We start from the raw sequence: 25,662 nt of genomic DNA on the forward strand, positions 1-25,662 counted from the left end.
GCCTCATTCAGAGAAGCAGTTTGTAGTGCAGAGGGTGCACCAGTGCCTCATTTAGAGGAGCAGTTTGTAGTACAGAGTGGGTGCACCAGTGCCTCATTTAGAGGAGCAGTTTGTAGTATAGAGTGGGTGCGCCAGTGCCTCAATTAGAGAAGCAGTTTGTGGTACAGAGTGGGTGCACCAGTACCTCATTTAGAGAAGCAGTTTGTAGTACAGAGTGGGTGCGCCAGTACCTCATTTAGAGAAGCAGTTTGTAGTACAGAGTGGGTGCACCAGTGCCTCATTTAGAGAAGCAGTTTGTAGTACAGAGTGGGTGCACTGGTGCCTCATTCAGAGAAGCAGTTTGTAGTACAGAGTGGGTGCGCCAGTACCTCATTTAGAGAAGAAGTTTGTAGTACAGACTGGGTGCACCAGTGCCTCATTTAGAAGAGAAATTTGTAGTACAGAGTGGGTGCACCAGTACCTCATTTAGAGGAGCAGTTTGTAGTAAAGATTGGGTGCACCAGTGCCTCATTTAGAGGAGAAGTTTGTAGCACAGAGTGGGTGCACCAGTGCCTCATTTAGAGGAGCAGTTTGTAGTACAGAGTGGGTGCACCAGTGCCTCAATTAGAGGAGCAGTTTGTAGTACAGAGTGGGTGCACCAGTGCCTCATTTAGAGGAGCAGTTTGTAGTACAGAGTGGGTGCACCAGTGCCTCATTTAGAGAAGCAGTTTGTAATACAGAGTGGGTGCACCAGTGCCTCATTTAGAGGAGAAGTTTGTAGTACAGAGTGGGTGCACCAGTACCTCATTTAGAGGAGCAGTTTGTAGTACAAAGTGCGTGCTCCAGTACCTCATTTAGAGAAGCAGTTTGTAGTACAGAGTGGGTGCGCCAGTACCTCATTTAGAGAAGAAGTTTGTAGTACAGAGAGGGTGCACCAGTGCCTCATTTAGAAGAGAAGTTTGTAGTACAGAGTGGGTGCACCAGTACCTCAATTAGAGGAGCAGTTTGTAGTACAGAGTGGGTGCACCAGTGCCTCAATTAGAGAAGCAGTTTGTTGTACAGAGTGGATGCACCAGTGCCTCATTTAGAGAAGCAGTTTGTAATACAGAGTGGGTGCACCAGTGCCTCATTTAGAGGAGCAGTTTGTAGTACAGAGTGGGTGCACCAGTGCCTCATTTAGAGGAGCAGTTTGTAGTACAGAGTGGGTGCACCAGTGCCTCATTTAGAGGAGCAGTTTGTAGTACAGAGTGGGTGCACCAGTGCCTCATTCAGAGAAGCAGTTTGTAGCACAGAGTGGGTGCACCAGTGCCTCATTTAGATTAGCAGTTTTTAGTACAGAGTGGGTGCACCAGTACCACATTTAGAGGAGAAGTTTGTAGTACAGAGTGGGTGCACCAGTACCTCATTTAGAGGACCAGTTTGTAGTACAGAGTGGGTGCACTAGTGCGTCAATTAGAGAAGCAGTTTGTAGTACAGAGTGGATGCACCAGTGCCTCATTTAGAGAAGCAGTTTGTAGTACAGCGTGGGTGCACCAGTACCTCATTTATAGAAGTTTGTAGTACAGAGTGGGTGCACCAGTGCCTCATTTATAGGAGAAGTTTGTATTACATAGTGGGTGCACCAGTGCCTCAATTAGAGAAGCAGTTTGTAGTACAGAGTGGAAGCACCAGTGCCTCATTTAGAGAAGCAGTTTGTAGTACAGAGTGGGTGCACCAGTGCCTCATTTAGAGGAGCAGTTTGTAGTACAGAGTGGGTGCACCAGTGCCTCATTTAGAGGAGCAGTTTGTAGTATAGAGTGGGTGCACCAGTACCTTGTTTAGAGGAGCAGTTTGTAGTATAGAGTGGGTGCACCAGTGCCTCATTTAGAGGAGCAGTTTGTAGTACAGAGTGGGTGCACCAGTGCCTCATTTCGAGGAGCAGTTTGTAGTATAGAGTGGGTGCACCAGTACCTCGTTTAGAGGAGCAGTTTGTAGTATAGAGTGGGTGCACCAGTGCCTCATTTAGAGAAGCAGTTTGTTGTACAGAGTGGGTGCACCAGTACCTCATTTAGAGGAGCAGTTTGTAGTACAGAGTGGGTGCACCGGTGCCTCATTCAGAGAAGCAGTTTGTAGTGCAGAGTGGCTGCACCAGTGCCTCATTTAGAGGAGCAGTTTGTAGTACAGAGTGGGTGCACCAGTGCCTCATTTAGAGGAGCAGTTTGTAGTACAGAGTGGGTGCACCAGTACCTCATTTAGAGAAGCAGTTTGTAGTACAGAGTGGGTGCACCAGTACCTCATTTAGAGAAGCAGTTTGTAGTATAGAGTGGGTGCACCGGTGCCTCAGTTAGAGAAGCAGTTTGTAGTACAGAGTGGGTGCACCGGTGCCTCATTTAGAGGAGCAGTTTGTAGTACAGAGTGGCTGCACCAGTGCCTCATTTAGAGGAGCAGTTTGTAGTACAGAGAAGGTGCACCAGTACCTCATTTAGAGGAGAAGTTTGTAGAACAGAGTGGGAGCACCAGTGCCTCATTTAGAGGAGCAGTTTGTAGTACAGAGTGGGTGCACCAGTGCCTCATTTAGAGGAGCAGTTTGTAGTACAGAGTGGGTGCACCAGTGCCTCATTTAGAGGAGCAGTTTGTAGTACAGAGTGGGTGCACCAGTGCCTCATTTAGAGGAGCAGTTTGTAGTACAGAGTGGGTGCACCAGTGCCTCATTTCGAGGAGTAGTTTGTCGTACAGAGAGGGTGCACCAGTACATCAATTAGAGGAGCAGTTTGTAGTATAGAGTGGGTGCACCAGTGCCTCATTTAGAGGAGCAGTTTGTAGTACAGAGTGGGTGCATCGGTGCCACATTTAGAGCAGTTTGTAGTACAGAGTGGGTGCACCAATGCCTCATTCAGAGAAGCAGTTTGTAGTGCAGAGGGTGCACCAGTGCCTCATTTAGAGGAGCAGTTTGTAGTACAGAGTGGGTGCACCAGTGCCTCATTTAGAGGAGCAGTTTGTAGTATAGAGTGGGTGCGCCAGTGCCTCAATTAGAGAAGCAGTTTGTGGTACAGAGTGGGTGCACCAGTACCTCATTTAGAGAAGCAGTTTGTAGTACAGAGTGGGTGCGCCAGTACCTCATTTAGAGAAGCAGTTTGTAGTACAGAGTGGGTGCACCAGTGCCTCATTTAGAGAAGCAGTTTGTAGTACAGAGTGGGTGCACTGGTGCCTCATTCAGAGAAGCAGTTTGTAGTACAGAGTGGGTGCGCCAGTACCTCATTTAGAGAAGAAGTTTGTAGTACAGAGTGGGTGCACCAGTGCCTCATTTAGAAGAGAAATTTGTAGTACAGAGTGGGTGCACCAGTACCTCATTTAGAGGAGCAGTTTGTAGTACAGATTGGGTGCACCAGTGCCTCATTTAGAGGAGAAGTTTGTAGCACAGAGTGGGTGCACCAGTGCCTCATTTAGAGGAGCAGTTTGTAGTACAGAGTGGGTGCACCAGTGCCTCATTTAGAGGAGCAGTTTGTAGTACAGAGTGGGTGCACCAGTGCCTCATTTAGAGGAGCAGTTTGTAGTATAGAGTGGGTGCACCAGTGCCTCATTTAGAGAAGCAGTTTGTAATACAGAGTGGGTGCACCAGTGCCTCATTTAGAGGAGAAGTTTGTAGTACAGAGTGGGTGCACCAGTACCTCATTTAGAGGAGCAGTTTGTAGTACAAAGTGCGTGCTCCAGTACCTCATTTAGAGAAGCAGTTTGTAGTACAGAGTGGGTGCGCCAGTACCTCATTTAGAGAAGAAGTTTGTAGTACAGAGAGGGTGCACCAGTGCCTCATTTAGAAGAGAAGTTTGTAGTACAGAGTGGGTGCACCAGTACCTCAATTAGAGGAGCAGTTTGTAGTACAGAGTGGGTGCACCAGTGCCTCAATTAGAGAAGCAGTTTGTTGTACAGAGTGGATGCACCAGTGCCTCATTTAGAGAAGCAGTTTGTAATACAGAGTGGGTGCACCAGTGCCTCATTTAGAGGAGCAGTTTGTAGTACAGAGTGGGTGCACCAGTGCCTCATTTAGAGGAGCAGTTTGTAGTACAGAGTGGGTGCACCAGTGCCTCATTTAGAGGAGCAGTTTGTAGTACAGAGTGGGTGCACCAGTGCCTCATTCAGAGAAGCAGTTTGTAGCACAGAGTGGGTGCACCAGTGCCTCATTTAGATTAGCAGTTTTTAGTACAGAGTGGGTGCACCAGTACCTCATTTAGAGGAGAAGTTTGTAGTACAGAGTGGGTGCACCAGTACCTCATTTAGAGGACCAGTTTGTAGTACAGAGTGGGTGCACTAGTGCGTCAATTAGAGAAGCAGTTTGTAGTACAGAGTGGATGCACCAGTGCCTCATTTAGAGAAGCAGTTTGTAGTACAGCGTGGGTGCACCAGTACCTCATTTATAGGAGAAGTTTGTAGTACAGAGTGGGTGCACCAGTGCCTCATTTATAGGAGAAGTTTGTATTACATAGTGGGTGCACCAGTGCCTCAATTAGAGAAGCAGTTTGTAGTACAGAGTGGAAGCACCAGTGCCTCATTTAGAGAAGCAGTTTGTAGTACAGAGTGGGTGCACCAGTGCCTCATTTAGAGGAGCAGTTTGTAGTACAGAGTGGGTGCACCAGTGCCTCATTTAGAGGAGCAGTTTGTAGTATAGAGTGGGTGCACCAGTACCTTGTTTAGAGTAGCAGTTTGTAGTACAGAGTGGGTGCACCAGTGCCTCAATTAGAGAAGCAGTTTGTAGTACAGAGTGGGTGCACCAGTGCCTCAATTAGAGAAGCAGTTTGTAGTACAGAGTGGGTGCACCGGTACCTCATTTAGAAGAACAGTTTGTAGTACAGTGTGGGTGCACCAGTGCCTCATTTAGTGGAGCAGTTTGTAGTACAGAGTGGATGCACCAGTGCCTCATTTAGAGTAGCAGTTTGTAGTACAGAGTGTGTGCACCAGTGCCTCATTTAGAGAAGCAGTTTGTAGCACAGAGTGGGTGCACCGGTACCTTCGTTTAGACGAGCACAGTAGAAATGAGATTTCCTCTTGCAGGGCGAGATTATTGAAATGGGATAGAGAGGTGGAGAGGCGTTCCGTGCAATGAGCAGAGGTATGCTGCAATATCCACACTACAAAAGCTGTTGAATTTTGCACTAGCTCAGATCTGTTGGTTTCTCTCTTTTCTCACGGTAAAACAAGGCTTCACATACTGTACATATTTACTACGTGTCAACAAGACAGTCATGTTCGGCTCTGAATCAGGGCCTTGTGGTATTTATGTAACTGTCATCTTGTGTATTGATCTTTGCTTTGTCCTTGCACTATGGTTACCTGCTGTGTACTTATGCTCTAAGGGGTTGATTCAGACGCGGACACTAAGCTGCGCTCTCTCGCAGCCAAAAGGGGCCGAGTATGCAAATGCCGCAATCGCACTGTCTGGTGTAAGGACGCCCTCTATGTATTAGAGAGCGACGGCAGAGCCAACGCACGATGGAATAAAGACACGCACTTTTCCTTCTTAACAACACGTCATCTCCAGGAAGTGTATGATTAATCAGAGCCATCGAGAGCCATCGGAGCTGCACGCAGCGCTTGAGGTAGACCCTACCCCACCACAAGCACTGCGATCACTGCAGGCTGAAATACAACCAAGTGACGTGTACAATGACGCTTCCATGCTAATTATGCACACCCATAAACCTCAGTTTTGACGCCCAGACATGCCTGCGTTCGCAGCACCACTCCCCCGTTCACAAGCACCTTCCCCTGTTACCACCCACAAACGGCGCTGTCACTCAAAGTAATGTCTAGTCTGTGTACTATGAGCGCACAATTCCCGGACGCAGTGACTGGTTCGTGCATGGTATTTTGACGCATGCGCAGATATGCGATAATCGCCCATAACGTGCTTCCGCGGCTTAGTAACCGAGTCTGAATAGGGCCCTAAGTCTGATCCATTTTAGGCTATCCCCATGTGCGGCGCCACAGACACTTTATGGTGCCTTAGAAAATAAAAGATAGTAATAAATGATAAATGTATTCTACTCAGAGCATTTATTTTATTTATTTTTAAATAAAAATGCAACAGTTGTAATTAAGTGATGGTTTTATTTAGTAGACTGTTTGGCTTTTTTAAACTGTAGGTTTTAAAAAATATATAGAATCTTCTAAACTGCCAAAGATCCATCAAGCCAGATACTAGATGGGGCATGGCCAGTTGTGAATAACCGGCCCTCTGAAGAAGCTGCTGTCACTGCAGGGGGGCAAGGCCGCAACATCTTGGGGCGTTGTTATACATCCTGTGCAGGACCCCCTCTCCTGACGCTAGCTTATCTGGGCTTGCAATCCCTAACACAGATCACCCAGCAGAATAGAAGCATGCAGTGTCGGACTGGGTAATGAAGGGCCCACCAGGGAATGCAGTGGTAGGGGCCCATGCTTAAGAGGTGTGGCCAGTCTCCAGGGTGGGTGTGGCCAGCCACCACACAGAGGGACTTTGACAACCATTAGATAGCATATAATCAGCCTGCAAAACAAAGGGCCCCTTCATAAGGAACAGGACAAGGGTGTGTCAGGAATGCCTACTTTGATTATCAAGATGGCTAATTTGTATGTAGTTTCCATAGAAACCAACTAAGCACAGAATTTTTGACATATAATTCAAGTTCACAATATAGAAACTCACCTCAAGAGGATGGAAGGGGGCCTCAGTCAGTGGGGTCCTCCAGGGATTTCCCCTGTACCCCTGTGGGCCAGTCCGACCCTGGAATCATGTACCTATATACTGTACATACTTGACAGAGAAATAGTTGATGATACTCTGGAGAATACTAGGGTAGACAAACCATGTTATTTTTCCTCTGGTCTCATAGTGGTTTGTGGAAAAGTAAGAAATTAATCATCTATCGCACAGGTTCTCAAACTCGCTCCTCAGGACCCCAAACAGTGCATGTTTTTCAGGTCCTCTCACAGATTCACAAGTGAAATAATTAGCTCCACCTGTGGATCTATTAAAATGTGTCAGTGAGTAATGAATACACCTGTGCACCTGCTGGGTGACCTGGAAAATGTGACCTGTTTGGGGTCCTGAGGACAGAGTTTGAGAACCTCTGATCTACCGCAATACTCAGAAATGAGCGCATATGTACAGTATAACAGGTGAGGCTACAACAGGAGCCTACAACAAACTAAATCTGGCCAATAGTGTCTTTACAGAATATAAATGTATATATTGCTTTAGCACTGGAAATATTAAACAGATCTGGGTGTCTACATACTGTTACAGGCATTGAATTAGACCATTCTGAGCTAACCATTCATTTCACAAGTACATTTCACTGGGTACTGGTATAGAGACCGATTCCTAGTCCGTGCATATGCCACACTTCCAATAACCCTGAAGGGATATGGGCCTGATTCAGACCCGTTCGCTAGATGCGTATGCTCGCTCCCAGCGTACGCAAATTCAGCTAAGTGGCATCAAGGCAGGCAATCGCACAGCAAGGAATTAGCACACCCACTATATCTTGGCTTGCGATCACCCTGTATATGCCGATGCCCACCAGCCTGTCTTAAGACGCCCGAATGGGTCTGAATCAGGCCCAGTGTTCCATAGTAGGAGAGTTCGGTGTGTATTGGGGGCGAGTTGATGTGCCATTGCTGCCATTTCCATGCCATTGCAACGGCACATCATGGGGCTTGGGGCTAATTGAATCGATCCCCTAATGTTCATTTTACCAGTTGTACTTACGCTTATTTCCTGTTTGCTTGTTTCTTGATAATATATATTGTTTAACACCATAGATTATCATCAACATTTTTCTAGCACGTGCATATTCTGTAGCGCTTTACTATGGGGAACAAATACAGGAATAAAACAAGGCTGGGTATAAACAGAAAGGCAAAAGGGGTAAATAGGCCCTGATCACAAGCTCACACTCTACAGTATACATAAACATACATTTATTATTATTATTAATATAGGTTCATTACTTTAGAACTATCTGGCTTCATACACTATAGAACAGGACACTGCAGGCTGACTTCTGTCTGATTACGAGTAGCCTTGGCACCCAGTAAGGAGGCTCCGAGGTGCCACGATAAGACTGCAAAACCTTGCAAGCAGACCTTGGTGTCTGAGCAGAATCATGTTACTAATGAAGGACACTGAAATAGATAAAATGTAAAACCATATGTGGCTGTAACTTTTTTTTTTTTCCATTAAATCCTCAGTTTGTATCCTGGCACAATGACGTATGAGGGTTGGGGGAGAAAGTAGAGATAATGGACATACCAGCTTGTTTCCACCAGAGCTGACGCTCCCAATTGTGTTAATTGATTCATAGTATAACTCCCTATCGCTGGTAGCTCTATCAATATGAGGGCTCTATTGTGCCCCAGTCTCGCAGGTGCAGGAAGGACCTTGGCGGGCAGAAGACTGATTATAAACTTGAAAACAGTTACAGTGTTTTGTTAATATTACTTCAAGGTCCTGACTTTACCATAAATTGTGAAGCAAGATGTTCCACCACACTTAGTTCCTGGTCCGTTACTTCTTGGCAGGTAAGCCCACCTTGGTCCCTACAGCTATAACAATGCTCTTATACAGTATTGTATTGTATTACATTATATCTTATCATAGCTTTCACTAATTTCACTTGGCTCTAAACAGTTTGTAATACAGTATTGTCTGCTTCTTCCAATTGTTTCAATTTCTAAATACTGTGACTAATTGGCCTAACCCGATTCCTAAAGCTGCTGCCCTTTTCTCTTTTCATTTTACCATTTTAATAGTATTTTCTTCTGTTGAGTTCTTTAGATTTTGTCTTTGCATCACCTAATCCCTTAGTTTTATTGGTTCAACTTTCCATTTAAGTAACATAAATTTTATAGAGCAATTCTTTTCTTTCTGCCAGGCATTAATAAAATAGATTTGCAATTGATTTGAATTCAGTATTATGTATTATGTCATTTCTTTTGTTGCATGTGATCGATTTCAGCAGGCATTACTATTGCTTCATGCTCTCGTTGTATTGCTAAATGTTAATTTAGTTCTATAATGTTAATTTAGTTCAATAAGGTTATAAAAAGTAGGGATAAATACAGATGTTAGAGTATTGCAGATACAAATAAGTGCACGTATAAAGCATGGACTGTGAAAAAATATATAGAATACAATGTAATGTGTGTTTGATTTAGAAGATCTTGTTTTACAGTGGTAACAAACACAGATTTAATAATGTGGTGTATAATTAATGAATCTGTAGAGCTAATTTGTTTAAGAAGACTAGTGGCTTGCATGTAGAACATTAAATAAACAGCTGACAATATTATCTATCCATAACAAAGGAGCTATTGCCTTTTGCACTACAGATAAATATAACTTCATTATCAACACATAATATTCATAGGGGTAAATTTACTAAGATGGGAGTTCTATTAAGAAGTGATTTTGCCCATAGCAACCAATCAGATTCGAGGGATTAGCTTCTAGAAGGTGCTAGATAAATGAGAAGTAGAATCTGAATGGTTGCTATGGGCAACATCACTTCTTAATAGAACTCCTATCTTAGTAAATTTACCCCATAGTACATGTCCTATAGTCTCTGTCTTTCTCTCTCACACACACACACTTTTCATATACATTATGTAACGTGTCATATCTCATACAACAGAGGAAAAATACTTATCTGATGGTGTAATTTTACAGATTCACTTGTTAGGGTTACTGTTTGCTGTTTCTAATAAAGTACTCTGGGACTGATTTTGGGTTGGGAGCAAACCACAAAAAGATAGTATTTTTGCCCCTGGACAACAACTCATGCTGCACTGCAAGGGGTGCAAATACATTTATCATTTTTGCATGCAGGATAAATAACATACTGGCTGCTTTTGCATGTAGCCCACAAATGCTGGACAGCTTTATTATTACACTGCAATTTAGATTTGAGTTTGGACACCCCTATCCCAAATCTAAATCTCTCTGTACATGTTACATCTCCCCCGCCTGCAGTGCAGCATGGTTTTGCCCAGGTGCAGCGTTACTTGCTCTTTTTTTGCTTTGGTCCCAACCTAGAATCAGCCCCTCTGTTCTCCATTTACCGTAATAATTAAATTCATTCTGTAGTTATTTATAATATAGTAATGTAATATAGTAATGTAATATAGTAATGTAATATAGTAATGTAGTATAGTAATGTAATATAGTAATGTAATATAGTAATGTAATATAGTAATGTAGTAAATGTTCTCTCATGTTTATAACTACTATTCTTTGTTTTCTGTTTTGTATGTTTTAGATCTGCGCTGTTTTCTCGCAGTTCCTTTTTCCTATGCATATACTTCTTTGAAAATATGATGCGAAGAGGCATAAGGCATGGGAAAATGGAGCTTCTGGGGTCCTCGTCACGTCTGAGGCCACTGACGCTATGAATCGTTCACAAGAGGACAGAAATGGAGAGTAACAATGATGTACAAGCATTATGGGTGCATGAGTCCATCACCAAATAATCATATGCACGCCCCAGCAGGTTATGCATTTTACTTTACAAGAACACATAGAATTCCAATTAAGAAGTGTTATATCATTGTCTATTTATTTCTCTGTGCTTAACTATTGTGTAAAATATTTTTATATATTTTTTATATAAAGATATTATCTATGTTTAATTCTTTTGGCGTGTCATGAATTTGTTCTGCCATATCAGTATACTTAATTCATATAGTGCATTTCTACCAGTGGTTATCTTCTTGCTAACTGTTTCATGTGCACACACACTCACATATGGAGATTGCAGCTTTATTCATTTCAACATACAATATAGGTGCACTATTTTTGTTTAAGTTGATTTCTTCTGTGTTATTTTATTATCAGCGCCTGGTCACTTTTTGCGTTAAGCTGCGAACACACTGGGCGATATTTTAAACGACTGAACGACTGATAACGATATCACTATCGACTAATAACGATATCACTATCATTCAGTCGTTCACTAGATCGGGCAGTGTGTATGCAAAAACGATAAACAATAACGACCAACGATGCGCGCTCCGCAGGTCGTTGGTCTTTATCGTTCATCATCCGAACATGCATGCCAACCTGACGTTATTGTCAGGTTGTGGCATGCTCGGGGATGAGGGAGGGTGCCCGGCACTGAACGATATCGTTCAGGATACCGTTCAGTGTGTGTGCGCTCAGTGTCGTAAACGACATTGAGCACACCCCTGCCGGGGACACACTAAATGATGTCATCTAGTGTGTATGCCCCTTTACTTTAATCTTCTCTGAAACACAGTTTAAATACCCATAGAATGTATCTGAAAATATATGTCTATGGAGCAATCACTTTAAAACCAGTGGTGGCAAACCCTGGCACTCCAGCTGCTGTTGGACTACATATCCCAGCATGCCCTGCCACAGTTTTAGCATTCCCTAATAGCAAAACTCTGGCAGTGCATGCTGGGATTTGTAGTCCCACAGCAGCTGGAGTACCAGAGTTCGCCACCACTGCTTTTAAAACCATATGACCAAAGGACCAAATGTGTGTGCTGTAACAGAACTTAGAATTATCACCTTTTTTAAAAAAAACTTTGGTTACTAATATTGCATATAGGTGCAAAATTGGTTCTAAACCATAACATAAGGTCGCCATACATCTGCAATGTAGTGGGCCAATTCCACGAACCACAGACGCCGGGGCATCGGTGAAATACAACATGTTGGATTTCCCAGATTTGCCAATCGCTATACAAATATTATCATGATCAGCAAATCAGGGTGATGAATTTCACAGATTACCCAACAGATCGGCATTCATTGAAAGCCACCGATTGGCGATTCCGGTCGGATCTGGGAAACGGTGAAATGGCTGCCTGATGTATGGGGCCCTATGGTTGAATATGCACGAGTCAGAAAAAGGCTAATTGTTGATTGATTTCTGTGACACATAGCACATTTCTCACATAAATACAATGTTAGTATGTGAGCCATACTGTATTCCCTGGAGCTCTTGTTAATATTCTATTACATCATTCATAGTTACCAACCATCATAATAGATTTGGCCTCTGGGGGCACTCTTCTATTTGGCAGTTCTCACTTTTAATGGAAAATGCCACAAGATTTGTTCTATCTAGGTTATCTAACTTGTCTATTAGAAGCAACAGGGTCATTATCTCTATGGTCAAATAAAACTAGAATGCTTGTTTTGCATGATCAGGCAACATTGTCACTTCTATAAAGTTGAGTCATTCATTTGGTAGACTTATCACATGTTCAAAGAACGCAGCCACTCAATTATCAACTATCTGATCACTTAGGGGGATATTTATCCAGCCTTCTAAAATGAAAAGTGAAGGTGTTACACATAGCAAACAGGTTCCAGCTTTCATTTTCTAGAATGTACTATGAGAGCTAGAATTTTATTACTTGCCGTGAGCAAAAAAAATCCAGTGCTTCTTTTTATAAGGTTTAATACATCTCCCTCTTAGGGGGATATTTATCAAAGCTTGGAAAGAGATAAAGTGGAGATTACATACCAACCGATCAACTCCTGTCATTTTTTTAAACACAGCCTGTAAAATGACAGTTAGACACCGATTGGTTGGTAGTACTTTAGCTCGCTCCACTTTAGGTATTTCCAAGCTATGATAAATCTTCCCCTTAGCCACAATGGCTGCAATGTTGTGATCTGAACAAATATTCATGAGAATGTAGTGGTGTGATCAGGCATCTTGTGAGCTGAAACCATAAAAAAATGGTGTGTGTCAATTATAGCTAAAGGCCTCTGATGTAAATCGTGGGTCCCCTAAAAACCAGTAATATCACCTACTTAACACACATGGGGAGATGTATCAAACCTTGGACAGAGATAAAGGGGTTTATGGATGAAGCAGCGAGAAGCGTGGGGAAGTGGACCAGTGGAGAAGTTGCCCATGGCAACCAATCAGCTTTGAAGTAGCATTTATCAAGTACAGTGTATAAAATAATAGGTAGGAGCTGATTGGTTGCTAAGAGCAACTTCTCCACTGGTTCACTTCCACACGCTTTTCACTGCTTGATACATAAACCCCAAAGTACCAGCCAATCAGCTTCTGACATTCTTCAAACAGCCTGTAAAATGGCAGAAGCTGATTGGTTGGTACTTTAGCGCTTTCCATTTTATCTCCTCCAAGGTTTGATAGATCTCCCCCACAATCACTATATCCATGACACCTACTTCTACCACAAACAAAGACAAAAAACACTGAAGCTGTTCAGATAGCTCTCTGAAATCTGTCCCTTCTGCTGCCCTCATGAATGTTCACACGTGATGTGTGCACCTCTAATGTTTGTCCCCTTAATGCTCACCTGATCACTACATGCCTGACCTGGGCCTTCTTACCATACATGGGTCACACCTGGGCCCTCTGGTCACCTGAGCCAATTACTGTTTGCCACCTAGTACTATACAACTCAACACTGGCAAATAACATCACCAGTTCTCTCTGAGCTGATAGACGACAATCCAAAAGTATTGGTTCAGCCCACAAAATGGCAGGTGCACATTTATTGAATAAAGTATGTAGTGTCGTTGCTGTAATTAAAAGCAATGTGACATATGTGGATTATTTAAAACCATCAGCGTCTAGTGAACAATTTGAGCCACATAAGTAGTTCACTAATCTCCAACCAAAACTGAATTCAATCTCCCAGGATGATCTGCTCTGTGTCTCGGAGGCAGACAACTCGCTTTATAAATAGATAATGTACTTATTTTAAACAATTATGGGCACATAACAATGTAAACCCAATCTTTACAATAAATCCATTCAGTAAATGGATTACAGGTATGTATGATTTGGCAATGATAACATGAAGATCTTTGGTTATTAGAAAAGAACCACTCATAAGACAGACATGTACTTGCTGATCAGTTTAAAATCATTTTGTATCAATTTATTTAGCATAAAAAGAAAGTTGTCAGAGTATATGTATGGGTCTATACAAAATTGCTATCACTTGGGATTTACCCCTTGGAAACAATCTCATTTATGGTGTAAGACAATTCTTTATAGCAGCCGTGCTCCTTTGTGTTTGTAATCTTATCACATTGGTCAAAAGCTATAATAATAGAGACTTATCAGCAAAAATACAAGTGCAACTAAAGTGGCAGATTTATCAAAGCTTCTAAAAAGAAAAAGTGTTGCCCAAATGAAGCACTCAGATTCTGTCTGTAGAGCTGGTAAACACTGGAGCGACGGACATTCGTTCAGACATCGGAACAAATGCCCGTCAACCGTGATTGTGCGTCCACACTGGGCGACTTTAATGAATGATGTAACGATCGACGTTACGTCATTCATTAACAATGCACTGGCCACTAGAAGCTATCGCTAGGTTCGATGTGCAGCACATCAAACCTGGTGACCGTTACTAGCGACAGCGGGAGCAGGCAATCATGCGTACACACTGAGCGATGTAGGCGATGTCTCGTTACGAAACGGCATATTGGCCCGACAACACTCCAGTGTGTACCCAGCTTGGAAAACCAAGATGTACAGCTGTCTGCAAGCAGCTATTGACACATTACCATAGATATACTTAATGCTATCATAACTATATTAAGTAATTTCTGAATAAGACATATTCAGGGTCATGCCGGGATTTACATTTGCCATCTAGTTCACAAGGGGGAGATGTACTAAGCCTTGGAGAGAGATAAAATACTGACCAATCAGCTTCTCTAATTTTTCTCACAATGCCTGTAAAGTGACAGTTAGGAGCTAATTAGTTGCTAATTAGTTGATCTCTCTCCAAGGCTTAGTACAGCTCTCCCAAAGTGCTACACAATCAGCCCCTAACTGTCATTTTTCAAAAACAGCCTGTAAAATGACATTTATATGCTGATTGGTTGCTACTTTATCTTCTTCCAAGCTTTGATACATTACTCCATATTCCTAACCTTCACCTAGCAGGGATGGGGAACCTCAGGCCCGAAGGCCGTATAAGGCCCGCGGAATCATTTGGTTTGGCCCTCAAAGCCAGAGCCGGCCCTAGGCATAGGCATAATAAGCAAATGCCTAGGGGCATTATAGGGCTTTGCCACATTTCCCCCCCCCCCCCTCGCTGCTGTGTGGAAAGCCGTGCTGGGATCATGCGGCTGATCCCAGCATCTGCACAGCAGGAGGACATCAGCGTCCGGCACTGGGATGCCATTTCTGTTCCCAGCGCCGGGGAAGCATAGGCGGCGGGTAGGACTTGGCGCCGGTCAATCGTCGGGCAGGACTTGGCTCCGGGTGCGGGCTTACTATAGCCTGTCACCCGGTAGCCTTGGAACAGCTGACGGCCGCGGTGGGTGTTTGGCTCTGGCCGCGAGCCAAACCCGGCTCGCGGGCCAGCAGCCAATAGGAGGAAGACGCGGCTCACCGCGTCATAGCCCTGGCACCCATTCGCAGGGTCTTGTGTCAGGCGCCGCTGAGCGGGAAAAAGCAGTACGGCGGCGGAGAGGGAGGAGTGAAGACCTCCAGAAGAGTGCGTCGCGGCAAGAGTTCTGGCGGCCGCGGAAGAGGCCAGAAGACGCCGTGATCAAGAAGGAAGACAGACGGAGAGGACTGTGGGGGTGGAAAGTAAAAGAGCCAACGAAGCTCACCCCCCGCAGCCTCTTCCAACGGAGCAGGTAGGCCCTCCATGAGGCCTACCATTAATCCCCTCCCTAGACCACCATGGTTGTTGGGCATTAGGCAATAGGCCCATGGGCATATAGGCGGGCACAAGGGCCGGGCTACATAGGGGGCATTAGTCCCTAGAGAGAGTTATTGCCCTATTAGGTGTAAGTGACCTGGGTACTAGGCCCAGGTGACTATTGAATAAAGTAGGCGGGCACTAGGCCCATGGCCATAAGAAGGGCCACCTGTTTTTTTTCCCTGTGGGGCTGTTCAGCTCCGTATGGGTAGTTGTTAGGGGGCAACAGTAAAAGTTTTGCCATGGGCACCAAATGGGCTAGGGCCGGCTCCTATTTCTGCTAGCCTCATATGGCTAGCAGGGTGCCTAGAATGGCACACTGCAGCCAGAATTTATGCAGCAGTGCCGCCTAGAGCGTCCTTAGGAAGCTTCAGACAGTCACACCGCTGCCCTTACAGCCCCCCGGAGCATCCTCAACATGCTCAGGGCTTTGCTGTAAGCACCGGCGATTGTGGCCCCGCCGAGTGTGACATCACACGGAGGGGGCGTGGCCTGCACTGGGCCCACGAATAATGTTATATATATCAAAACAACCCTCTGCAGAAAAAAGGTTCCCTACCCCTGATCTATAGTATAGACCAAAGGTAGGCAACCTCCAGCACCCCAGCTGCTATGCAACTACACAACTCAGCATTCTTTGCTGAAGTTTTAGCATGCCTTAACAGCAAAACCGTGACAGGGCATGCTGGGATGTGTAGTACCACCTCAGCTGGAGTGCCACAGGTTGTCCTCCATAGTATAGATAAATGTAGGTTATTAACCTTTAAATTTTATCCATGGTTAAAATGTGTGCAAATAGCAAATACATGATTTAGACCCGTATTCAATTTGAGGCGCAAAGTCTGGATCTGCGATACTTTTTCGCCGATGACGTAATTTTCGCCTGTTTTGCTTTTACCCCGTATTCAATTTGAAAGACTTTCCGCCAAGGCGGAAAGTCAATGCAATGTACTAGGCTAAAAAGTTTCGCCTATGAATGGGAGGCGGAAAAAAGTGCAGAATTGGGGTTTTGGGGTGCAACGTTGCGGGAACCCCCGTGCAGCCTTCAGACAGTCCCCCAAAGGTAATCTGTGTCAAAAAAATAAATAAAAAAACACTTAAGAACACCCCAAAAAATTACTTTGAATTTGGGGGCGTAAAAAACAAATGTTGGGGAAGTTAAAAACTAGCGAACTTGACTCTGGGGGGGTCCCCAAGTATGCCCCAAATGTTTTTTTCATTACAGGTGCTTGCGGCAGGTGGATTTTTCACAATTCTTTTCAACTTCACTTTAGCAACTTTTAAATATGCTGGCCCCCATTTTCAAGTACCCCAAATTTGCTGGGATAACTTATTTTCAGGAAAAAATACTCCTGAATACTATACTGCACCGTGTGTAGAAAAACGCTATTTAGCAGTTATTGAGCCCATTTAAAAACACCAAATACCTTCAGCAAGCCAAATCGGAGGGTACCATAGTGAACCCCCATACCAGAGCATATTTTGGGGGGTGTCAGGCTGATTTTCATAATTCTGACATGACTTTCCGCCTGTTCAAGTTTCGCCGGGTCCCGTTTTTGCGCACTTTCAAATTGAATACGGGGTAAAGCGGGCACGCGCGATACTTTTCTGCCTGCAAAGCAGGCAAAGTAGACAAAAAGTCTGGGCCGCGAATTAGTATCGCGGCTCGGCTCAAATTGAATACGGCTCTAAGAATGTAAAAAAATAAATAAATAAAACAATGATTTAGCAAAGAGGTGGAAAGGGGTGGAAGTATCCTGTATATTTTCATAGCTCACATGAAACATACATAATTTTCAAAGCTCGTTTTTCCAGTATTTCTGCTATAGAGGCATAGCCACACTACTGCTGATCACAGGGTGCATACAGTAGGTCAGCAATTCCTTCAGCAATTCCCTCCTTATACCCCTTTCAGACATATGACCCGGGAAATTTCCTCCTCAGACCCGGGAAAAATCCTGGGTATTTGGTCTAGACCCCCCTTTCACACTACAGAGTCTACCCGGGTAATTCTCGTGTAGCACCATTCAGACAAGAGCAGGGGTTTTTTTTACAGAGAAAATCACAGTTTTATAATTTTAAGTGGACATATGCTGGCACATATTAATGAGGTCATGCAAAGGGTGGGGGCTTGGTATAAAGGGACTGAGCGGGGCATCCATAAGGCATTGATGTAGTTCCAAGCATCTGTGTAGCATGGAGACCTTGTTTTGTCTGTTGGATTTGGTGTGCTACATAGCAACTGAGGCATGGCTGAAGCTGCTCACACTGTTCTTAATCATACAGTGTGAGATCCTGAGGAGAAGGCAGCATTTTGTGGTAGAGAGGGCGTTCAAGCGCCGACAATACCTATGCTGGAGGAGAGCCTTGTTAATGTCCACCATATTGAGAGTGACCGGAGGGTCATCTCGCACAATATGGTCTCGAGATTGTCCAAATGGAAAGGCTTTCTGGGCTACGGTACAGGGGTTTACAGAGAACCAATGGATTGCAAATTTTAGGATGTTGCAAGGCACCTTTAATTACATCCTGGAACTCCTGACCCCATCACTTACCAGGAACACTACTCGATGGAGACAGCCTATTGCCCCGAGCTACCCCTGGTGAGTACCGCACAATATCCTGCTTGTTTGGTGTAGGCATCTCCACGGTTTGTGTTTTGGTGCGTGAAGTGACCCAGGCCATCCTGGATACCTTGTACCACCGGTTTATTGCCTTACCCAATGAGCAGCGACTGGATGAGACAGTGTCCGGGTTCCTGCGCCGTGGTTACCCACAGTGTTTCCAAATGCTTGATTTTAGAGTGAGTGTGGCCAGTCCATAAGGAGGGTAAAATTAGCACTTATCCAGCTTTAATATGCATCATACAAAGTAAATTGTGTGTCATAATTCCAGCAGATAGAGGACCAGTGATCACAGTAAGCCATTAAATGCGGAAGTAGGGCCATCATTCCTTAGCTGAATGTTTTTAATTTAGATGTGGGCACCATTCCAAAGTATTAGAGGAAGTCCGGGAGTCTGGGGGAGCCACAGAATAACCTAGCACTGCTCTGGACATACAGTATATGTACATATTGGGCTCTATAGCAGCACGTCCCTAATGCTGGGCATACACTATGCAATTATCTGTCAGATATCTGTCCAATCTGGCTGGTTGTAATGAAAATCTGGTAATGTATGGGAGCAAATGACAATAGAAATTTGCTCCCAAACACTAGAAAACGGACCAGATTTTCCTTCCCACCAGACAGATTGGACAGATATCTGACAGATAATTGTAGAGTGTATGCCCAGCATTACTAGCACCTTCTAGAAGATAATAGGTAGATTGTGATTGGTTGCTATGGGTAACAAGTTGTCCCAAACTGTTGTGTGTTTAATAGGTGTATATGTATAGTTTTAACCAGATATTATCTTGCTCTCACAGCTTCACCGATGTTTTCATTGGCTGGCCAGGTGGTTCTCATGACGCTCGTGTGCTGGCCAATTCTGATCTGTACAAGATTGCGGAGGAGAGGCAGAATGGTTGGCTGTTTCCTCGTGAGGTAACTATGCACACATTTATGTCATGCTTATTATTGCTAAACAGATATGTATTATCTTCCATACTCACCCCCAACAGGCTTTTTGTTATGACACCAGCAATTTGCTGTGATATACCGTATATGCATATATGCAGTAAATGCATTTGCATTAAATGTGATCCATGCTGTATCAGGCATGTCTGGCAAATACCTCCTGCAAACTAGTAATCAATGTATATACCCACAAATAGAGGAAAGTAGATATGCCTATACTAAGTATATTACAACACTGTTACCTGTTAAGCCTTTATTAATAACTGTAATATTTGTTTCCATTTGCAGAAGTCCAAGCTTGTGGATGGAGTTGAGGTACCAGTACACATCATTGGGGATGCTGCCTATCCATTACGAAGGTGGTTGATGAAAGGGTACAGCCAACAGGTTGAGCTTTCAAGCGAGCAGATCGCCTACACCCATACGCTCAGCTCAGCTAGAATGGTTGTGGAGAATGCATTTGGACGACTGAAGGGACGTTGGCGCTACTTGTTAAAAAGAAATGATGTGGACATTCAGCTCATTACTGATGTTGTAGCGGCATGCTGTATCTTACATGTGTGATACGGCGAGAACAATACCTGCCAGAGTGGGACATCGTGGAGGAGCCTGTTGGGAGTGATCCTTCTCCCATTTCAACCACCTCACTTGTTTATAGAACCAATTAAACAGAATTGATTCGAAGGACGCTTTCTAAAAACATAACTTCTATGGTGTCATTGTAAAATATTAAAAGATACAAATTTTTAAATGTTCCAAAAAATTTTATTTTAATAAAGGCCTTTTGGATAAGTTGCATAAGAAGTTTGAAAGCCTTACTTCCACATTTATTGCATATAAAATAATGTTGCACAAAATACAACAGAAGTAAAAAAGAAACAATAGTATATAAAAACAGAAAAGTGGACATTTACTTCAGAGCACAATGTAGGCCATACGTATGTATGGATTGATATTGTTGAAGCTCATATTATAAGCGTAGACAATGTAAACATTAAGGGCCTGATTCAGAGTTGGGAATAGAGAGAGATATCTCTCTCAACTGTGAACCTGGACAAACCATATTGCAATGCAAGGGGTGTAAATACTTACATTTTATTACATGTAGGGTAAATACTGACTGCTTTTGCATGTAGTCCACAAATACTGCACAGCTTTATTATTACTCTACAATTTAGATGTCAGTTTGGAATTACTCCTCCCAAATCTAAATCTCTCTGCACACTTTAAATCTGCCCCACCTGCAGTGCAGCATGGTTTCACCAAGATGATCAGTTGAGAGCGATATCTTTCTCTGGGCCTGATTCAGAGCCGGACGCTCTGACCAGAGCGCTCGCTCTGAATCAGGGCCCTCCTACCTAACAATGGAGTGGCCTCTTGGACGCTCGCATAGCTGTGGGTGACCACCCACAGCTATAGCGAGTGTCCATGATGATGGTCGCGATGGTCAAAACCATCGCGACCATCGGGCTTGCGACGGAGACCCTGCAGTAGGGTCTCGCTGCCGCAAGCCCTGGAGTGATTTTGGCTCTATCAGAGCCAAAATCACTCCCAATGACATCACTACTGATGTCAGAGGGGCTGGCTTCAGACGGTAGGCGTTCCCATGGGAACGCCTCCGTCTGGCAGCAAGGCCCCCGGCACGCCCACCAAAGGGGGCGTGCTGTCAGTCACCATCGACAGCACGCCCCCTTTAGTGCGAGACCCGGAGCGACAGCTTGGCTGTCGCTATCCGGGTCTCGCGCATGCGCACGACGGAGGAGCACCCTCCTTCGTGCGCATGCGCATTGGGGTAACATCGACCCGCTTGCGAGCGTCCTGCGCTCGCGAGCGAGTCTGAATGACCCCCTCTATTCCCAAGTCTGATTCAGGCCCTAAGTGTGCATATAGCTCTAAGGCATCAAACAACGCTTTTAAATAAAACAATTAGGTCCACAATTTTTAGTTATAACCTTGTTTACACCCACAGAATATCCTTAAAGAAATAACACCACAAAACCATACATTTTCAAACAATAAGATGAGATATGTCATGTTAACATCACTAGATATATTTGCATAGCACAGTTATATATTTCTGTATACGGTGTTCTTGTCAGGAGTAACTTCCTGTGACAGAGTATTAGTAGACAAAGTATCTTTAAATAATTGACCTTCAATTACATTATCCAATGTACTATCTGTAATGTTGAGGGTGACTGAGGTGTTTGCGCATGTTGGGATATAGGTCCCGTTGAGGCTCGGCATTTTGCAAGTTGCGCATACTGGGATGTATTTGGCCCAAATTCTGTGGGGGACTTTGCTTGTTGCGCATACTGGGATGTAGCTGGGCCAAATGCTGTGGGTAAATTAGCGTGCTGGTCATACTGTGATGTATGCTCAAATGAGGTGGGAGACTGAGGTTGTTGCACATATTGGGATGGTTTCCCAAATGAGCTTGGATAATTAGCTTGTTGGGCAAAATGGGTGGGTGGTGGAACATGTGTTGGTTTGAAGTGGATTATGCTCAATATTTGTGCAAAAAATTTGCGGTTATCGCGTCTAAGCCTTTCCTGCATAGCTATCAGTTCCGTTAGTAACTTACTCTGCGTTTCTCTCTCATTGGCCATGAACCGCTGCAGTCTGGCATCCTCTTGTGTCTGTCATTCCGAATCTAGGTCGCGCAGTTGTTCACATACAATATTTGTCATTGCTTTGGTGGCAACCTCTACTTTGCTCTTCTTCTTTTTACTTGTTGGCACTATGAAATCTGAAAGTAAAAGAGAGAAAACATTAAGCAACAGATGTAAAAAATATCTGAAATACAGGAATCACAAAATAATAAATGGCCCAAATTCAAAAAGCAGCACGTCTCCTTGCATTCGGTGACCATCCTCCACTACAAGCTGAACGCAGAAACAATACAGTTTTATTCAAAAACCCTGTACCTGTATAATATAGAAGCATTACAATAATGCTTTAATTAACCCAATAGACAAAATATTAATTTCTGTTTACCAGAGAAAATATACTAGACATTGAACTAGAACATTACATAGATTAACGCAGCAGAACATAAAGTTAATTGAATTAAACTTACTGTTACCGCGTAGGGTGGGCTTGTCTCCCTGGGTCTGTGGCTCAGACTCAGAATCTTGCCTTTGCAATGGAGGTCACATCTGTGCCAGTGCTTGGTGCAGTGATCATGGTGTTAGATGAGTCCTCATCTGCGTCATCAAATAGGACCTGTGGTAATGCCGGGCTCTGCTGGCTACTCTTAGGAGTTGTTGAAGGCGTGCATGTCGTTGTTGCAGACAGTGTGATATCATCACTTGATGAAGATAGAGCAATGGGGTTGCATAGTGCTGAATGCTCAAAAGCGGAACTGAATAAATCATATAAGGGCCACTCCATCCTTCCCACACCACTGCGATTACCATTGTGGTCATGAACCTTTGAATATTGCTTCTTTAGGCTCTTTAGCTTATTAAGGACTTGCTGCTGTGTCTTCACAATGCCCCGGCTGGCCAGGATTTTGGCAATGTTGCCATAGATCATGGCATCCTTAACAGTGCCTGTGATTTGAGCTTTTATTTCCTCCTCCCCCCTCACATGTAAGAGCTCACGGACCTCCTCCTCCTTCCAATGTGACATGATCTGCAACCACCTGTACACACCTGGCACCACTCTCCTCTCCACTCCAAACACCTGGTACTGCACTCTCTCACCTGTCAGCACCAAATTCACCTTGTAGTCTTGCGGGCCTCTCTGCAGCATGTATGGCAGCTGCTCCATCACCTAAATCTGCCTTGTAGCACTACACTGCCTTGTAGCGCTATGTGTGGCGTCTGTCCTCCGCTCTCCGGCTGCCACTGATGATGTCATCAATAGGCAGCCGCGTCTGGCCAATCACAAGCTGTTTGGTGAGGCCCGGGAGTAAATACCCGGGTAGCACCATTCAGACATGAGCAGGGTAATCCCGGGAAAAACCCTGGTCGATTGAACGGTCGGCTACCCAGGAACATGTTCCCGGGTAGGTACCTTTCAAACATATGTGGCTACCCGGGAATTTGGTTGAGGCAGGCCAAATTCCCGGGATTCTCAATATGTCTGAAAGGGGTGTTACTGGTCTGTTAAATGGTTGCTTTATCTGAGACTGCACCAAAGAGAAAAATATCAAGAGCCCATCTTGGATAAGGTAAATAACGTGTACGGAATTAGGTCAATCAAATTTACTAATTTATAGAATATATCAACAACAAAAACTGTATAGGCAAAGTGTGAAAAAATGTGGGTGAAAAATAAAACTAGGAACCCATATATTATTAACAGTAATTTATATAGCGCACACATACAGTATTACGCTGCCTTGACAGAGAATATTTAATCACTCACATCAGTCCTTGCCACACTATTTGGGCGACATGTATCAAGAATCCTAAAATCCGGAAAGGCAGGCAAGCCTCCCGACATTCCTCAACCCTCCCAATCTCGCCCCAGGATACAATAGAAATCCCCGCAGAGGGGGGGCGGTGACGCAATTCACGCTGACATGAGTCATCGTGGCCCCGCCCCCTGCTTCACAGTGCCGAAAATAACAGCATTTTTGAAGAAAGGGCAGGGCCATGATTACGCGATCGTGCTGCCCTGCCCCGGCTCCGCCCCCAATGTGTCACAGCTGTCTGGATATGCCCCCTGCTGTTAGCCGACAATCAGCACCCTCCGGAAGGAGGGAGCTGATTGTTGGCAAGTATGGCCCAGTGCATACTTGCCTACCTTTAGGCTGTCCCTTTCGGGAGGGGACAGCCAGGTCGGCTCTCTGAACACAGTAGGTGGGCGGAGCGGGGGGTGTGACGGCTCAATGGCGTCATCGTGGCCTTAACCGTGCAGAGTTGGTAATACAGGTACTGTACAGCGGGGGGCAGGGCTTTGATGACGCGATTTAATGCGAATCACGTCATCTGATCCCCCGGAATGCATAGTAAGTGGCCGGCAACAGGGGGGTGAGGGCTGGCTGTGGCCAGTTCCTGGAAACTTGCTTAGTCTTCCGGGTGGTCGGGACCGCAACCTGATTTTCGGGAGGCTCCCGACCATTTCGGGAGAGTAGCTAAGTATGGCCTAGTGCATATAGCAACCAGCTTCTAACTATTCTTTTAAACAATATACTTGATACATACTTGCCTACCCTCCCGATTTGGTCGGGAGCCTTACAAAAATCGGGTGCTGCTCCTGTCCTCCCGGGAAGGCAGACAAACCTCCCGGCTGCTGCGGACCCCTCCTATTCCCCCCGCAATTACATGTAAAACCGCCACATCGGGGATGGGCAGTGACGCGATTCACGCTGCATCACGTCATTTTGTCCCCGTCCCCTTCTTCACAATGCCTGTAATATGGGCAGTGTGTAGCGGGGACGTGGGGCCAAATTGACACGATTGCGTGGCTCTGCCCCCCTGCCCCGCCCGCAAACACTCGGCGCCTGTCCGCCCCTGCGTGCTGGCACGCCCCCCCACAGTCAATCGGGCTGCTCCCTCCAGGATGGAAAGTATTACTTGATAGATAGTACCTCAAAGTTGATTGTTTGCTATGGGTAACTTCTCCACACTTTAAGAGGTTGGATACATCTCTCCCTACATTACCTACCACACTGACAACACACACAGGGGATAATTTTTCATCAGAAGCCAAGTAACCCGTCAGTAAAGGTGCCCACACACATACCGACGTACTCACGATCAGCCGATGTGTACGATTTATGTACGATTTCCCTTGAAACTCTCCACGGCAGCTCTGCACACGATATGCACACAATTTGGTGTCCAATCTTCAAACGATCTCTCCTGCATGCAGACTTTTCACTGTGTATTGCATCCTAGATTATCAGATCTGCCCTACACCACGGCAGATCTGACGATTCAATGTGCGACCAGTGGGGACATGCATCGCATTGTGATCGTGAGTGGGGACTCACGATTTCAGCATATTTTACACGATCTGTCGTTCCAATACGTCGGCATCGGCCAGATCGGGTAAAATATCACTTTGTGTGTGGGCACCTTAAGACTTTGGAGTGTGGGAAGTAACGGAAGCACCTGGAAGACATTGACGCAATCCCAAGGAGAACATCCTGTTGCAGAATTTCCCATGAAGCTCTAGGAAAGTGAAGTATTTAGAATCATCAAAGAAAGTTTTTCGTTTTTTTCTTAAATCTCAGTTCACCGAAGTTCTCTATAAACAACCTTATTAGTTATCAAGTGAGGGGGAGAATAGGAACAAATTAGTGCCATTATTAAAAAAAGACATTGCAATATGACAGTTATTACTGTGAAGTGGTCTCTTAATTAGGTCGGAGACGAGGTGAACATGTCATGACAAGTCTCATTGTTCACGATCAAAAGGCAAAAGATTAGATTTCAGCAAACTTGTTTGCAGACAC

At 44.6% G+C, this 25,662-nt stretch overlaps 1 pseudogene; it reads right to left on the bottom strand.

Annotated features, from left to right (window-relative positions):
• Nucleotides 1-21,409: 21,409 nt before the first annotated feature.
• Nucleotides 21,410-23,024, bottom strand: LOC148518900 (uncharacterized; annotated as a pseudogene).
• Between the last annotated feature and the right edge of the window lie 2,638 nt (nucleotides 23,025-25,662).

This window comes from Taudactylus pleione, unplaced genomic scaffold, assembly GCF_031769625.1.
Source record: "Taudactylus pleione unplaced genomic scaffold, aTauple2 ptg000198l, whole genome shotgun sequence".
In the NCBI taxonomy this organism is placed as follows: Eukaryota; Metazoa; Chordata; class Amphibia; order Anura; family Myobatrachidae; genus Taudactylus; species Taudactylus pleione.